The sequence below is a fragment of the Chiloscyllium punctatum genome, chromosome 17, assembly GCF_047496795.1.
Source record: "Chiloscyllium punctatum isolate Juve2018m chromosome 17, sChiPun1.3, whole genome shotgun sequence".
In the NCBI taxonomy this organism is placed as follows: domain Eukaryota; kingdom Metazoa; phylum Chordata; class Chondrichthyes; order Orectolobiformes; family Hemiscylliidae; genus Chiloscyllium; species Chiloscyllium punctatum.
In genome coordinates, this window is record NC_092755.1 from 52,788,023 (window position 1) to 52,803,384 (window position 15,362).

The 15,362-nt window shown below is 40.6% G+C and overlaps 1 protein-coding gene across 2 annotated transcripts in view; it reads left to right on the forward strand.

Moving 5' to 3' along the window:
• LOC140487838 (septin-2) overlaps window positions 1–4,631 on the forward strand; it is a 129,483-nt gene extending 124,852 nt beyond the window's left edge. For both annotated transcript variants that reach the window (XM_072587134.1, XM_072587135.1), the window contains one exon: window positions 1,974–4,631. The gene's annotated coding sequence lies outside the window, so the exon portion shown is untranslated. The remainder of the gene's footprint in view (window positions 1–1,973) is intronic.
• Window positions 4,632–15,362: the final 10,731 nt, after the last annotated feature.

Here is a 15,362-nt window from a genome sequence, read left to right on the forward strand (position 1 = left end):
CTATTGCAATCTTCGCTACCTTCTCCCTGGTCCCTCCTGTTTATCTCTCCAACCCGGAGGCTTCCAGCTTCATTCCTGATGAAGGGCTCCTGTCCGAAACGTTGATTTTCCTGCTCCTCGGATGCTGCCTGATCTACTCTGCTTTTCCAACACCACTCTAAATCTTGACTCTGATCTCCAGCATCTGCAGTCCTCGCTTTCTGCTATAATTTTGTTGCTTGCTTCATTAGAACCAAACAGCACAGCAAATCTCCTTTCTTTGTTCTTTAGAAAACAAATCCAATTACTTATTCCCATGCTCTTCCTACCTCACAGCCGTTCAATTTTTCAACTTTTCAAATGTGCATCCTATTCCATTTTAAAAGCTGCTGTTGAATCTGCTGATCCAGCCCTCTTAGGGAAGACATTTGAGGTTAACATAACTTGCTATATTTGGAAAAGCATTCTCTCCTTTGTTTTTGCAAAGGTTTGAAGTTCATCCAGGAGATGAACCAAATCCTCATGGATATTTTAATCAATAATCGAAAAGTGGGAATCATTCCTCTAAGCTAATGAACTTCTGAGTTCATGAACCCCCCTGGAGCCTTGGCAGCAAGAAATATGAAACTAAAACATCAGTGATTCAGCCTCTAGTCTGTGCTGAATTTGCAGATATCAGTCAGGCATAATTCATCCACTTGACTGTAGTCACTTCATGTTTTAAAAAAAGAGCTAGATGAAACTCTGAGATCCACTTTTGCAACATCTACCTATAAAAATGTATTCGACTCCTAGGAGTAGGTTCCACTCCTGCCTCATGTAGATATCTTCAACGCAAGTGAAAGGCAAGATTGGGCGTGGATTTCTGCTCTAAAACTTAATTGCTGAATGCACTATTCAATGTGGGACTCAAATATAGAAGTGTGAGCCTCTGTGGCTGTTTTAAGTCAGTTGATCGTTGTCAGACCAATAATAAGGATGTTAACGCATTTGCAAGGAGAAATAGATTGGCATAGAACCATATTTATGATTGCAGGGTCTTTCCTGAATAAGAGGTGAAGACAGGATCACCATCACTTAGTGTTCGCCACAGAGGAAGAGCATAACAGCACTCTCTATACAGACTCTCCAAAGAATGTTAGGGCAGACAGAACTATAGACTGACATGATCTTCAGAGATTTTAAATAATAAAACATGCAGTAGTGTTGTCTAGAAATGAGAATCTGAGCAGAATGCAGCAAAGTCAAGATGGACGTTTGCACTTTGACATTTTTTGACATCTGATTCAGAGAATCATTGAATAATGCAGTATAAAAGGAGGCTTCTCAGCCCATTCTATCTGTGCTAAACATTCCACCCCTGCTCCTCTACCACCCCACCTTCCCCCATTAACCTTTGGAGTTATTTTCCCAATTCAGCTAATTGTCCAATTCCTTTTTGAATGCCAAGTCTGGTTCTATTGCCTGCCATCTTAAATTCAGTTACTGCCCTTTTGCTATTGGAAGCAGTTTCTTCTGATTCACTGCATCAAAATCCCCTTCACAGTTTTGAACACTACTGTCAAGGTGGTTCTTAACCTTCTCTGCTCTGAGGAGAAGAGCTACAGCTCCTCCAGTCTCTCTGCACAGTCTACCATTCTATCTGTGGAACTGTTTTAGCAAATGTCTTCTTCACCTCTTCTTTGATGTCCTTTATAAAATGTGGTGCCGAGCGAAGTCCCATAACTGTGGTGAAAACTGGGAATTTTGTCCCTCTTGTCGTTCATACTAATTAATTGTTCAGTGACATTTTGGCATAATATTAAGACTCTTGACATCGTAATAAACTTTACATCATTTTTACTTGCTCAGATAATAAATTACTTTGAATGGAATGTAATTGTTTTCGTACGTCAGTCTGAGTAAAAATATTGTATGTGATACCTGTGATGCATGTAAATGTACAATGATAAGGCTGCTGGCTGTTAGTAACACCATTGTGCTTTTCTTTGTAGGGAAGTCCCATGGTTGCACACACTCTTGATGTGTCTCGAATTCAATGCTGACTGTATGAGTTTATGGCAAAACAGAAGAGGAAACAATCTTCACAATCCTTGCATGGAATTTCTGTATCACTCTCTTGTAATCTCAAATATGTCTTTACCTTGCCTATTTGTATTTGATGTTACTTGATCACAATGGGAATATTTCTACGGTTTTTATATAGTTTGTAAACCTTCATATATAATTGCTGAGCATGCTCAAGCTTTCACAGCCATATAATCCCTTTCTTCCAACTGGCAGATTTTGGTCTGTTTCACTGAGCCTTTGTCAACATCATACAAATGATCATCAATGAGGTGAAACTATAGCTAATAGTGTAGTCCAATGGAATCCCTGAAATAAAATAATCTTCAAGCATTGGCTTAAATTCAACAAAAACAGCCAGAATATCACCCTCTCTTTAATTTGCCAAATAAATTATAGTAAAAAATGCACTGCTGACAAAGATCCAAAATGCCAACTGAATTAAATATCATGACCATTCTCCTTTTCAGCTAATTGGCGCAGTTGCTTTGTGTCACAAGTAATATACCTACTGACAAGTTCACCGCTAAGTGAAGATAGTTAATGGTGGTTATTCCCTTCCCCATAATTATTTTTTAGACCTTGATGAAGGGCCAAAGTAAACCAATGGTTACCTATTTACTTGCCAATCTGCAACTGATGCAGCTTAAATGCTTACTCGTGATCTGTTGTCAATGCAGACTATTGTCGAATTACTTTACATCAGGTTCATGCCTCAAATCTTCGTGCCAGCAAAGCTGCTTTTAGAAAATTCTATAGGCTGCAATTTGAAAGTCTACAGTGAAACTTCATAATTCGATAAGTTCAAAGAGTGAAATTCAGACATACCACAGATTCCCTTAAATGCTGGTTTACTGAAACATCAAGGTCTAGCTGTGCTGTGAGGTTATTAGCATTTCATACATTTATTAAATGTGCATCTCCAATCATTCCCTTCCACAATTTAGCTATCTTAGGTCTGTAAAACATGCTTGTTCTTTTTGGTTCACATGATGGAAATCTTGCACAGAAGTCAGGAGGTTGAGAATTCATGTCTCAATTCTCAAAGACTTGAGCCTTTAATCTATTGCTGATGCACTTAATATTGAGAGAAGACTGCATTATTGAAGATGCCACTGTTTGGAATAGATTTTGTTCTTTAGTGGCTCAGGTGAGCAGTCATGGTCCATTGCAAGAACAAAGTATTCTCTCAGTGTCCTGCCAATGGTTTTCTGTCAGTTAACACTAGCAATAATAATTACCTGTTTATTTACCTCACTCATATTGGTAGCACCTTGCATTGTGCAAAGTGGTTATCATGTTTGTTTACCTAACAGGTTCTGCACTTCAAATTAATTAATTATCTGGGAAGCACATTGAGAGATTTAAGTGTTCCGGGTATTACATAAATGTAAATCTAGCTTTTTGAACATATCTTAAGCCAAACTACGTGCTTTAGTATAATTGGTGCAGAGTATTCCAGAACTTCTTTCTTGGTTTTTGAGAATAACATGGCACCCAGTTTTCCCTCCTTCCACAAAAACCAAAACAATTAAATTACTTTGGCATTTAAATCAATAGAATTATGCTATTGTTAAATTCTGCTTTAAAATAAACATTTAGATGCACTCTGAATCTGTAGCTCCATTTATTTTTCTGTTTTGCACAATAAAACCTTATATGACAATATATAAATGGAAATGCATAAAATGTTCTGGAATTTCAAAGTGCAAGATATTTAAGTTCTACACCTGTATTTCCATTGATGCTTTAATTTCAATTGAAACAGTTAAAGCAAGCTTATTGCTTTTCTTCAGCTAACAAAACTGTTTGTTAGGTGATGGAGCTGCAGATATTGTGACATTATTGTCAGAGAAAGATCATTTACTTGATTTATACCTCGTGCTGTGTGCAACTTTTAATGCAATTATTATTTGGTTACAGCATAAAGTTATAACACCAGCTCTTTTAAGTGGCTGAGTTTAACATTAAGGATCTTTTCAGCAGTCCAGCTGCTGCCCATAGAGAGGAACTGGGTGTTTCATGCCTATCTCCTGAGCCAGCCTAATATACAGCTTTGTTTTGAAAATGAAGAAGCTTCAGAAACACTAAATGACTGGTTAGTTCTTCAAGGGCCAGTTGACCAAAGGGTACCACTACCTCGGTTCTTTGCAGGTGGAAAACTCCTGACCTGCAATGATTCTGAGTGTGGTCAAGATGCATTGCATCGGCGAGAATGTTGCTGCTTCACGTAACCATGGCTTTTGCAATCGTGCGGTTGCTGTGTTCATGGTGTACAAGTTGAGAATACTACATAATGAGTTGCATTCCATTTGAGCTAGGAGGGAAAATCTTGGATCCTTAGTTAAGTGTTAAGTCATATTGTTTTCATAGGCACTGTTACGTTCACTAATTGCCTCATGATTGACGGTTATTTTACTTTCCTTTGGTAGGGAAATGGGATTGATTTTGTTTGGCTTAATGCCAATAATCTGCCTCTCTGAGCTTTTGTCAGTAATTTCAAACATTCACAAAAATGCTTTTATCTTTATATACTATGTTTGTTTTTGTATTAAGTAGTCAATAATAAACTGTACAGGACAGAACCAACTGAGTCTTTGATCATTTTCTTACATTTAACCAGCATTTTACTCAAAGCCTCTATCAGTCGAGAGAACAGGGCTTTGCTGCTCACTGGCTCTTCAATAGATTCCAGGTGACTAGAAAGGACAAAACTGCGTACAGATGTTTTTGCTCCTTTTGTGTTTGTAAAGTAGGGCATTTAATAATAGCCATAAGCAGCAAAAGCTTGTTAATAATGTCTGTGATATTAAGGCCTTAGATCTTTCAAAAAAAGTGGTAATGAAGGATGTCTGCATTTATAAAGATATTATTCACTGCTATGGCTTGATTTCCAGAAGTAATCATTAAGATGTGTTGATACTAACTGAGTGAGTGAGATGTATGTGCTCCAATATAACATGATTCTATGGAATGGATTGAAATATGGTTCCTTGTTTGCAGACTGTGCCCAGATAGTTACTCAATGATTTATTAAAGGAAGTTGTGTTGATATTTCCTCAATGGTCTTTGGGAGGTTAGCCAAAACTAAACTGAGGAAATAGCTTCCACTTAGCTCTTAGAAGCAGTTAGTTGGCTGTGCAGTGGATGTGTAAGCAATCATCCAGTAACAACAACATTTTAAACCAACAAATTACAGGAGATTTTTGCAGCTAGTCTGAACCTATTTCAAATAAGGGCGAAATCTGACTTGGTCCAATTGCACAGTTTAAATTATTTTATTCTCAAAGGCATGTCTAAGCAGCTGCTTAGTTTGGGAACCACTATTTTGATACATCTCATTGCATTTCATCTGACAAAGGCAGTCTAGTGTTAGCTGCTTCACTTAGATGCTTTTAAAATTGCATCGTGCTGAATAGTTACAAAACAAATGTTACTTATGTGTTAAGTAGAAGGAAGGAAAAGATTAGAGATTAAGTTGTTCAGAGCCTCATGAGGTTACTTACAAAGTGAGATTGAGCAAGCCCTGGGTGCAAGTTTCCAGTCAGGAACTAAAAGGAGAACACAACAGTTTAAATAGGAAATGTGAGGTGTTATCAAGGGGCAAAATAGGGAAAATCGTAATATATAGCCTTTGAGTTTGTATTTGGTGTCTGTAAATTTCAAACTAGTATAAACAAGCAACAGTAATCATTTTGAACTGCACAAAAATTCCACAAAAACAATTGTGTATACTGCAGACATGTCTGCTGCCATATAATCTATGTGCAAACTTGTCAAGCTTACTAAAATAACAATTAGCCTTTGTAGTCTCAAAGGGGAACACATAGCCATCAATTGAAATATATGTTCTTTTTTCAATCCTTTTGTTTGTAAAACAATGCGCTCTCTCTAAGCCAATGAACTGAAATTGCTGGAGAAACTCAACAGATCTAGAATGGAGAGAAATCAGAATTAACGTATCAAATTCAGTGACCCTTCTTCAGAATGATTTTTTTCTGAATGTAGCCGCACCCATCTAGGCAATTGGAAAATATTCCATCACTTTGCTGACTTGTATCCGAGAGTTGGTTAGGTAGGTTTTGTGGAGTCAGCATTGACCACTTGTTGCAGAATAATGAGACTTTAATCCACTCTCGTGTCACTGGCAACCACACAGTGTGAGATTCTGCATTTGCAATGCTAGTTGTCATTGAGTGTCATTGGGCTTACTTTGAGTGCTACCACAGGTGACTTGTTAGTGTCATAAAAAATGTTAGAAATGTAGACATCAAAACATACAAGGTAGGAGGAAGCCATTCGAATCTGCTCTGCCATTCATCGCAATCATGGCTGATTGTCCAACTCAATAGCTTAATCCTGCTTTCTCCCCATAACCACCCATTTGCCCCAAGTGCTATATCTAGCCACCTCTTGAATAGAACATAGAAAAATACAGCGCAGTACTGGCCCTTCGGCCCTCGATGTTGCGCCGACCGAAGCCTACCTAACCTACACTAGCCCAATAACCTCCATATGCTTATCCAATGCCCGCTTGAATGACCATAAAGAGGGAGAGTCCACCACTGCTACTGGCAGGGCATTCCATGAACTCACAACCCACTGAGTAAAGAATCTACCCCTAACATCTGTCCTATACCAACCACCCCTTAATTTAAAGCTGTGTCCCCTAGTAACAGCTGACTCCATACGCGGAAAAAGGTTCTCACTGTCAACCCTATCTAAACCCCTAATCATCTTGTACACCTCTATCAAATCTCCCCTAAACCTTCTTTTCTCCAATGAGAACAGCCCCAAGTGCCTCAGCCTTTCCTCACACGATCTTCCTACTATACCAGGCAACATCCTAGTAAACCTCCTCTGCACCCGTTCCAGTGCCTCCACATCCTTCCTATAGTATGGTGACCAAAATTGCACACAATACTCCAGATAAGGCTGCACCAGAGTCTTTTACAACTGCAACATGACCTCAGGACTCCGGAACTCAATTGCTCTACCAATAAAGCCCAGTACGCCATATGCCTTCTTCACAGCACTATTTACCTGGGTGGCAACTTTCAGAGATAATGTTTTGGTATCATCTACTTTCAGTGGTAATGAATTCCACTGCCTCACCACTCTCTGGGTGAAGAAATGTCTCCTCATTCCTGGTCTAAATGGTCCACTCCGAATCCTCAGACAGTGATCCCTAGTTCTGGACACACCCACCATCAGGAACTTCTTCCCTGCATCTACCCTGTCCAGTCCTGTTAGAATTTTATAAATCTGAGATTTTGCTCCCCCTCCCCCCGACTCATCTGACCTCCAGCGAAAACAATCCCAATGAGTCAATCTCTCAGATGTCAGTCCTGCTATCCCTGGAATCAGCCTCGTAAACCTTTGCTGCACTCCCTCGAGAACCAGAGCATCCTTTGTCAGAAAAGAAGCTGTACACAATATTCTAGATGTGGCCTTGCCAAGGCCCTGAATAACTGCAACAACACATCCCTGCTCCTATACTTGAAACCTCTTGCAATGAAGGCCCAACATGCCGTTTGCCTTGTTTACCACCTGCTACACTGCATGCTTACCTTCAGCGACTGGTGCACAAGTACACCCTAGTCCCGCTGCACACTCTGCTCTCCCAATTTACAACCACTCAGGTAGTCATCTGCCACCTCGTTTTTGCTTCCAAATTGAATAACCTCTAACTTTAGTCAAATTATACTGCATCTGCCACTGATTTGCCCACTCACCCGATCTGTCCAGATCATGCTGAAGGATCTCTGTATCCCTGTAACAGTTCACTTTCCCCCACCCACCCAACTTGGTATCATCTGGAAACTTTGAGATGTTACATTTTGTTCCCTCATCCAAATCATTAATATATGCAGGTATTGTGAATAGCTGAAATCCCAGCACCAATCTCTATGGCATCCCACGAGTTACTGCCTGCCAATTTGAAAAGGGTCCATTAATTCCACTCTTGTTTTCTCTCTGCAACCAGTTTTCTATCCATCTCAATACAATTCCCTCAAACCCATGCGCTTTAACCTTGCACAATAATCTCTTATGTGGGACTTCGTCAAATGCTTTCTGAAAGTCCAAATATATGGCTCCCCCTTCTCAACTGTACTAGTTACATCTTCTTAAAGTTCTAACAGATTTGTCAAGCAGAAGTTCCCATTCTAAATCCATGCTGACACTGTCTGATTCTGCCAAGTGCTCCGCTATAAAGTTCTTGATAATAGATTCGAGAATTCTCCCTATTACTAATGTTAGGCTTACTGATCTGTAATTCCCTGGTTTCTCTCAACCTCCCTTTTCAAATATTGGAGTAACATTAGCTACCCCAATCTGCAGGGACTCTTCCAGAGTCTATAGAATCCTGGAAGATGACTACCAATGAATCCACTATTTCTATACCACTTCCTGAAGTACTCTGGGATGTTGATTATCACGCCATGGGGATTTATTCACCATCAATCCCCTCATTTTGCCCTGGACTATTTCTCTTCTAATATTGATCTACCTCAGTTCTTCCCTCTCACTAAATCTTGCATTCGCCAATATTTCTGGTATTTGATTTGTGTCCTGTTTTGTGAAGTCAGAACCAAAGTATGCATTCAGTTACTCAGCCATTTCTTTTTCCTTTATTATACATTCCCCCATTTCTGTCTGTAGGGGACCTACATTTGTTTTTACTAATCTCTTCCTTTTCACATACCCACAGAGACTCTGAGTGTCTGTCTTTTATGTTCTTACGAGCTTACTTTCTTACGGTATTTTCCCCTTCTTAATCCAGTTGTCCTTCTTTGTGTTCCAAACTACTCCCAATCCTCAGGCTATTATTTTTCTTGGCCAATCTGTATGCTTCTTCCTTGGATAAGATGCTGTCTCTAATTTCCTTTGTAATCCATGGGTTGGCCTCTTGCCCATTTTGCTTTTATGCTGGACAGGAATAAACAGTTGTTGCAGTTCCCCCATACGTTCCTATGTTTGCCCCTGCCTATCCACTGTCATCCCTTTAAGCAACTCTCCCCAGTTGATCAAGGCCAACTCATGCTTCCTCCTCAGAGTTTCCTTTCAGCAGCCCAGATGAGATCCTTAACCTGAGCAAGGCAGGCAACGCAACCTTCAGGACTCTTGATCCTGGTCACAGAGAACAGTGTCTATGGCCCTAAGTGGATTCCAACCTGGCTTTCAAAAGGGAATCAGATAAGCACCTAAACACAGCGGCTGCAGTTGTGGGAGAAGGTAGTGTGGCTGGCAGAGAGTTGGCAAGGACATGACTGATTGATTGAATGGCCTCCTTCTGAGCTGTGACTCATTTAAGATTTGCCAATGATGCCCACATCCTTTGAATGAGGAATAAATCTGCAACCACTTGTTAGAAGCGGAGATCATGTCAACATTTATGGATAATTTACATGTTTGGGGGAAAAATGCAATCCAGCATACAGGATAGGCATGTTATTAAACCATACTGCACACATAAGGATAAAAGCTTTGGAATAGGCCGAATGGCCTGTTTTAGTTTTGGGAAGGTCAGAAACTCTATCAGGATTCTTAACTGAACAGAAATGAGTAATGGAATGGACCAATCTAGTATTTACATATACATTAAACCTTGAAATCTTAAATGGACGCACACCTAATTTATCTGTAGAGTTTTGCATGCTGCTATTTATTAACTGCGTTCTCTGAGTTATCATTGTTAATCTCTACAAAATAAGCATTCATCTTGATTGAATTTGTGATTGACACTTTTTAAAAATTGTACTTGCAGTGATTATAGTTGTCAACTGTGATCTTCTAATTTCGTCTTAGAATGTTACCTATGCTGAGGAGCACTGATAAGAACATGTTTAGATCTGTATTTAAAATCAATTTTAATAATAAACTGATCAGCTGTCATTGTGTACCTTTGAATTTTTTTTTAACTAATTTGTGGGACATGGGCAGCATTGGCTGGGCCAGCATTTAGTGCCTGTCCCTCCTTGCCCCTCAGAAGGCAGTAAGCTGCCTTCATGAACTGCTGCAATCCACATGCTGTAGGTTGACCCAATGCCTTTAGGGAGGGAATTTTAGAATTTTGACCCAGTGATCATGAAGAAACAGTGATGTATTTGGTGAAAATGTACAATCAACCTATTGAACAGATCAAGGATGGCGGTGCTGAAAAGATTCACTGAAATATGGTTTATATAACTTACAAAACAAGCTCAACGCTAAGGCATGCCCAGAGGTTTCTTTCAACATTTGTAAAATGTTGTGAAATTAAAACATTGGGGGGGAAAAAAATCTTTCACAGATCTCTGTTACAAAGAATCAAAGAAAGAAAAATGACCATAATCAAAATATTAAAGACTTGGCTTTTTAAGGGCTAATTCCATTTAATTGCTCTTTCATGCATATTCAGTGAATTTATTAAATTATTTTCTGCAAGGTTTGTAATTGCTGGCCAAATGGGATTTATCTACAGGAAAGTGATTTTAAGAAACCTCACACTGTTGTTGTATATTCTTGTTCTTGTATATTGTATAAATGAGGAGAAGGCTTCTTAGAAGACTTTGATTATTTTTGTCACATCTAACATTTCAATATTTTACTCACTTACAAAGTCCTCTGGCAAGTGTCCCAGTTTTCTAAAGAAATCCAGTCTATGACTTTGCATACTTTTGTCATCAGGGGAATCGCAATTGCTTCACTGGCGAAGTACCCTTTTTGAGAAGGATGGCATAGCTGAAACAGCTTGTGCTGTAAATTCTTCAGGAGAAGTTCATGCAATAACTTAGTAAGATTCTGTTCATCAGCCAAAATTCTGTGGGAAGTTTTATTTTTATCAATGACATCTCCAGAACTCTAACCGATTATGTCTGTGTTGTCCAAAGTACAACAATGAAATAAAACTAGTAGTGACAAAAAGCTTCACTTTTTTTCCAAAGGACATAATCATCTAGTTCAGCCCTTGCTCAGTTTAGACTTCTGTTTTTAAAAAAATGAACATAGGTAATTAAACTTTGAAATTTGATTGAGAACAGGAGTTGGGTGGCTGTGAAGGTGGACGGGGGGGGGGAGCTAGAAAAGGGAGAGAATGTTTTTGAACCTTTCAACAGTGGAATTATTAGCTAACTTCTTCAATGAAAAGTTTGAACTCACTGAGGTAATGAATTAAAGGCATAGTCATACAGCACCGAAACAGACTCTTCGGTCCAACTTGTCCATTTCGATCAGGATTCCTAAACTGAACCATTTGCAAATGAATGTGCAGTCTCTGGTGTAATGCTGCAGGGATTCAGGAGGTACAATGGAGGGAGGTGGGAATGTAATGGATGTTTTTGCCCGGAATGTTGTAAATTGGATAATTTAGCTTGAACAGTTTTCTTGCATGAAGATTTACATTTATGTGTTATCAGATCTTAAAAAATCTCACAGACAGTGAATTACTTGAGATGCAGTTACTGTGTTAGAGATAAATGTATGTAACTGTAACCCCACTGGCACACAGATGAGATTGCGGTGATTACTTTTTGGGCTTAGAAATGTGTGCCAGTTATCTTAAAACACTGGTGTCTGAGAAATTAATGATTTGGAGATGCCTGTGTTGGACTGGGGTGTGCAAAGGTAAAAATCACACAACAGCAGGTTATAGTCCAACAGATTTATTTGGAAGCACTAGCTTTCAGAGCGCTGCTCCTTCATCAGAGGTTTACCTCAGATTACAACAGGATCCGGACCAGTACGGCCAAAGGGCTGAAAAGTGGCAGATGGAGTTTAATTCAGATAAATGCGAGGTGCTGCATTTTGGGAAAGCAAATCTTAGCAGGACTTATACACTTAATGGTAAGATCCTAGGGAGTGTTGCTGAACAAAGAGACCTCGGAGTGCAGGTTCATAGCTCCTTGAAAGTGGAGTTGCAGGTAGATAGGATAGTGAAGAAGGCGTTTGGTATGCTTTCCTTTATTGGTCAGAGTATTGAGTACTGAAGTTGGGAGGTCATGTTGCGGCTGTACAGCACATTGGTTAGGCCACTGTTGGAATATTGTATGCAATTCTGGTCTCCTTCCTATCGGAAAGATGTTGTGAAACTTGAAAGGGTTCAGAAAAGATTTACAAGGATGTTGCCAGGATTGGAGGATTTGAGCTATAGGGAGAGGCTGAACAAGCTGGGGCTGTTTTCCCTGGAGCGTCAGAGGCTGAGGGGTGACCTTATAGAGGTTTACAAAATTTTGTGGAGCATGGATAGGGTGAATAGGCAAAGTCTTTTCCCTGGGGTCGGGGAGTCCAGAACTGGAGGGCATTGGTTTAGGGTGAGAGGGGAAGGATATAAAAGAGACCTAAGGGGCAACTTTTTCATACAGAGGGTGGGACATGTATGGAATGAGCTGCCAGAGGATGTGGTGGAGGCTGGTACAATTGCAGCATTTAAGAGGCATTTGGATGGGTATATGAATAGGAAGGGTTTGGAGGGATATGGGCTGGGTGCTGGCAGGTGGGACTAGATTGGGTTGGGATATCTGGTCGGCATGGACAGGTTGGACCGAAGGTTCTGTTTCCATGGTGTACATCTCTATGGCTCTAACCTGAAGGAGCAGCACTCTGAAAGCTAGTGCTTCCAAATAAACCTGTTGGACTATAACCTGGTGTTGTGTGATTTTCAACCAAGAAATTAATGCGTTCCTTAAAGCTTCGTTTAATGCTGCAGTGATGATGATTGACGATATTGATGAATTCATCCAGTTCTGTTTCTGTATGAGGCCAAAGACGCCATACACAAACACTAATATAGAATGCGACTGCATCATCTAATAAAGGAGACAATGAGAATTTTTAAAAAAGAGGCCCTAAAGATAAAAAAAAAGCAGACCCAGAGAAATTCTCAACAGGAGCTGTCAAAACAAAATTTTAATCAGGCCTACACCCCGAAGTTGCTAGACCATTTTTGCTGCTGGCCTTTGAGCTTTTCTCCAGTAGCAAGAGATCAATGAAAAGTCCATAGAGAGTCAAGGCCCGTGTGCAAACGTTTTCAGCTCAATTACTACAAATTTCCATTTCTGTTCACCAACCGTCTGGCCAATCTGTGTCGCTGGGGGCAATGTAATGACATCAGAGAAATACAAAGCAGCCTTTCTCACCAGCTGCCTCCACTCTTCTTCCCCTCACCGCCCCCCCAACCCCCCCCCCCCCCCCGCACCAAGCAATTGCCTTGCAATCAACAAAAAACAGCCTGCACAGTGGGTGTTTGCATGTTCCTGTGGGGCTTGTAAACAATGTAATTGGGTTTGGGACACAGGGCACCTGGTACATGTGAGACACCTCCAAAGGGATTATCTCCTTGCCTGGAGTGGGAAGGTCAGCAAACAGTCAGGCAAATGACAACACAGTGGGATCTGCGTCAAGGATAATGGGACATTCCACTTACTAAGGGCAAGAAACACATGTAGAACTCACAGTGAACAGCTCAGAATGTTGCTCTATTTTTAAATTCCTGACTTCTTTAATCATTTCTGTTACCTGACTTTGTAAATCACTGCTTCTCAGCACGGACCAGCTGTCAGCAGCTCCCGCTGATTTTGATGCATTTGTATCTGTAAACGTATTTAATATTCTTCTTGATTATGCCATGGTAAGGATTAATTTTGGATGTAACATGATTCCCTTTTAGATTTCTAGTCTTGTTGGACATAACAGCCTTAAACTGCAGTACAATTGCTGAAGACAGGGAAAACGGAATATTTATCTGCTAATTTGGTGCTGCTTTGAAGATAATTTAAGGTCTTCATTTGCAAACTGAACATCAGATGAGTTGATTCTTGCAAGACCCATCATCAGTGGAGGATGAGCCATATGATGTTCTATTCCTGATGGAAGGAGCTGTTTCCTTTAAGCTTAGCGTACTCTGCACAGTTTCTCACACTTTGCTGCAAATGACAAATTCAGAGTTATAAATCACACAACACCAGGTTAAAGTCCAACAGTTAAATTGGAAGCACACTAGCTTTCGGAGCGACGCTCCTTCATCAGGTAATTGTGGAGGGCTCGATCGTAACACAGAATTTATAGCAAAAATTTGCAGTGTGATATAGCTGATATTATACATTGAAGAATTGATTATCTGTTAAGCCTTTCATCTGTTAGAATACAGTGATAGTTTCACTTCTTTCATGTGTAAATCACAAAACTTTTTTTAACAGTTGCATTCTCGGGTTAGCTGTTAACAATGGTGATAGCTAGACAATATGTTGAAGGTGTTAGCCCCCTGAGTTCTCTGTCTATGACCTGATGTTTAGATTGATTCCAATCTAAACTTTGGATCCAGTCCTTCAGAGCTTCCTATGCGCCCTCATCCCACGTACTTCTCGTGAAGGCGACTTCTACTGCCTTCCAAAGGTACACAAAGCCAACACACCGGACGTCCCATCGTGTCGGGAAATGGGACCCTATGTGAGAATCTCTCTGGCTATGTGGAAGGCATCTTGAAACTTATTGTACAGGGGATCTCCAGCTTCTGTCGCGACACTATGGATTTCTTACAGAAACTCAGCACCCATGGACCAGTCAAACCGGGAATATTCCTCATCACAATGGACGTTTCCGCACTCTACACCAGCATCCCCCACAAGGATGGCATCGCAGCAACAGCCTCAGTACTCAACACCAACAACTGCCAGTCTCCAAACACCATCCTACAACTCATCCGCTTTATCCTCGATCATAACGTCTTCACCTTTGACAACCAATTCTTCACCCAGACACACGGAACAGCCATGGGGACCAAATTTGCACCCCAATATGCCAACATTTTTATGCACAGGTTCGAACAAGATTTCTTCTCTGTGCAGGATCTCCAACCGACATTGTACACCAGGTACATTGATGACATTTTCTTCCTCTGGACCCATGGCGAGGAGTCACTGATAAAACTACACAGTGACATCAACAAGTTTCATCCCACCATCAAACTCACCATGGACTACTCTCGACTGTCTGTCTCATTCTTGGACACGTGTGTCTCCATCAAGGACGGACACCTCAGCAGCACACTCTACCGCAAACCCACAGACAACCTCACAATGCTACACTTCTCCAGCTTCCACCCAAAACATATTAAAACAGCCATTCCCTATGGACAAGCCCTACGCATACATCGGATCTGCTCAGATGAGGAGGAACGTGACAGACACCTAGAAGTACTCAAGGATGCCCTCACAAGAACGGGGTACGATGCTCAACTCATCGACCGCCAGTTCCGATGTGCCACAGCAAGGAACCGTAATGACCTCCTCAGGAGACAGACACATGCTGCGACTGACAGGGTACCCTTCATTGTTCAG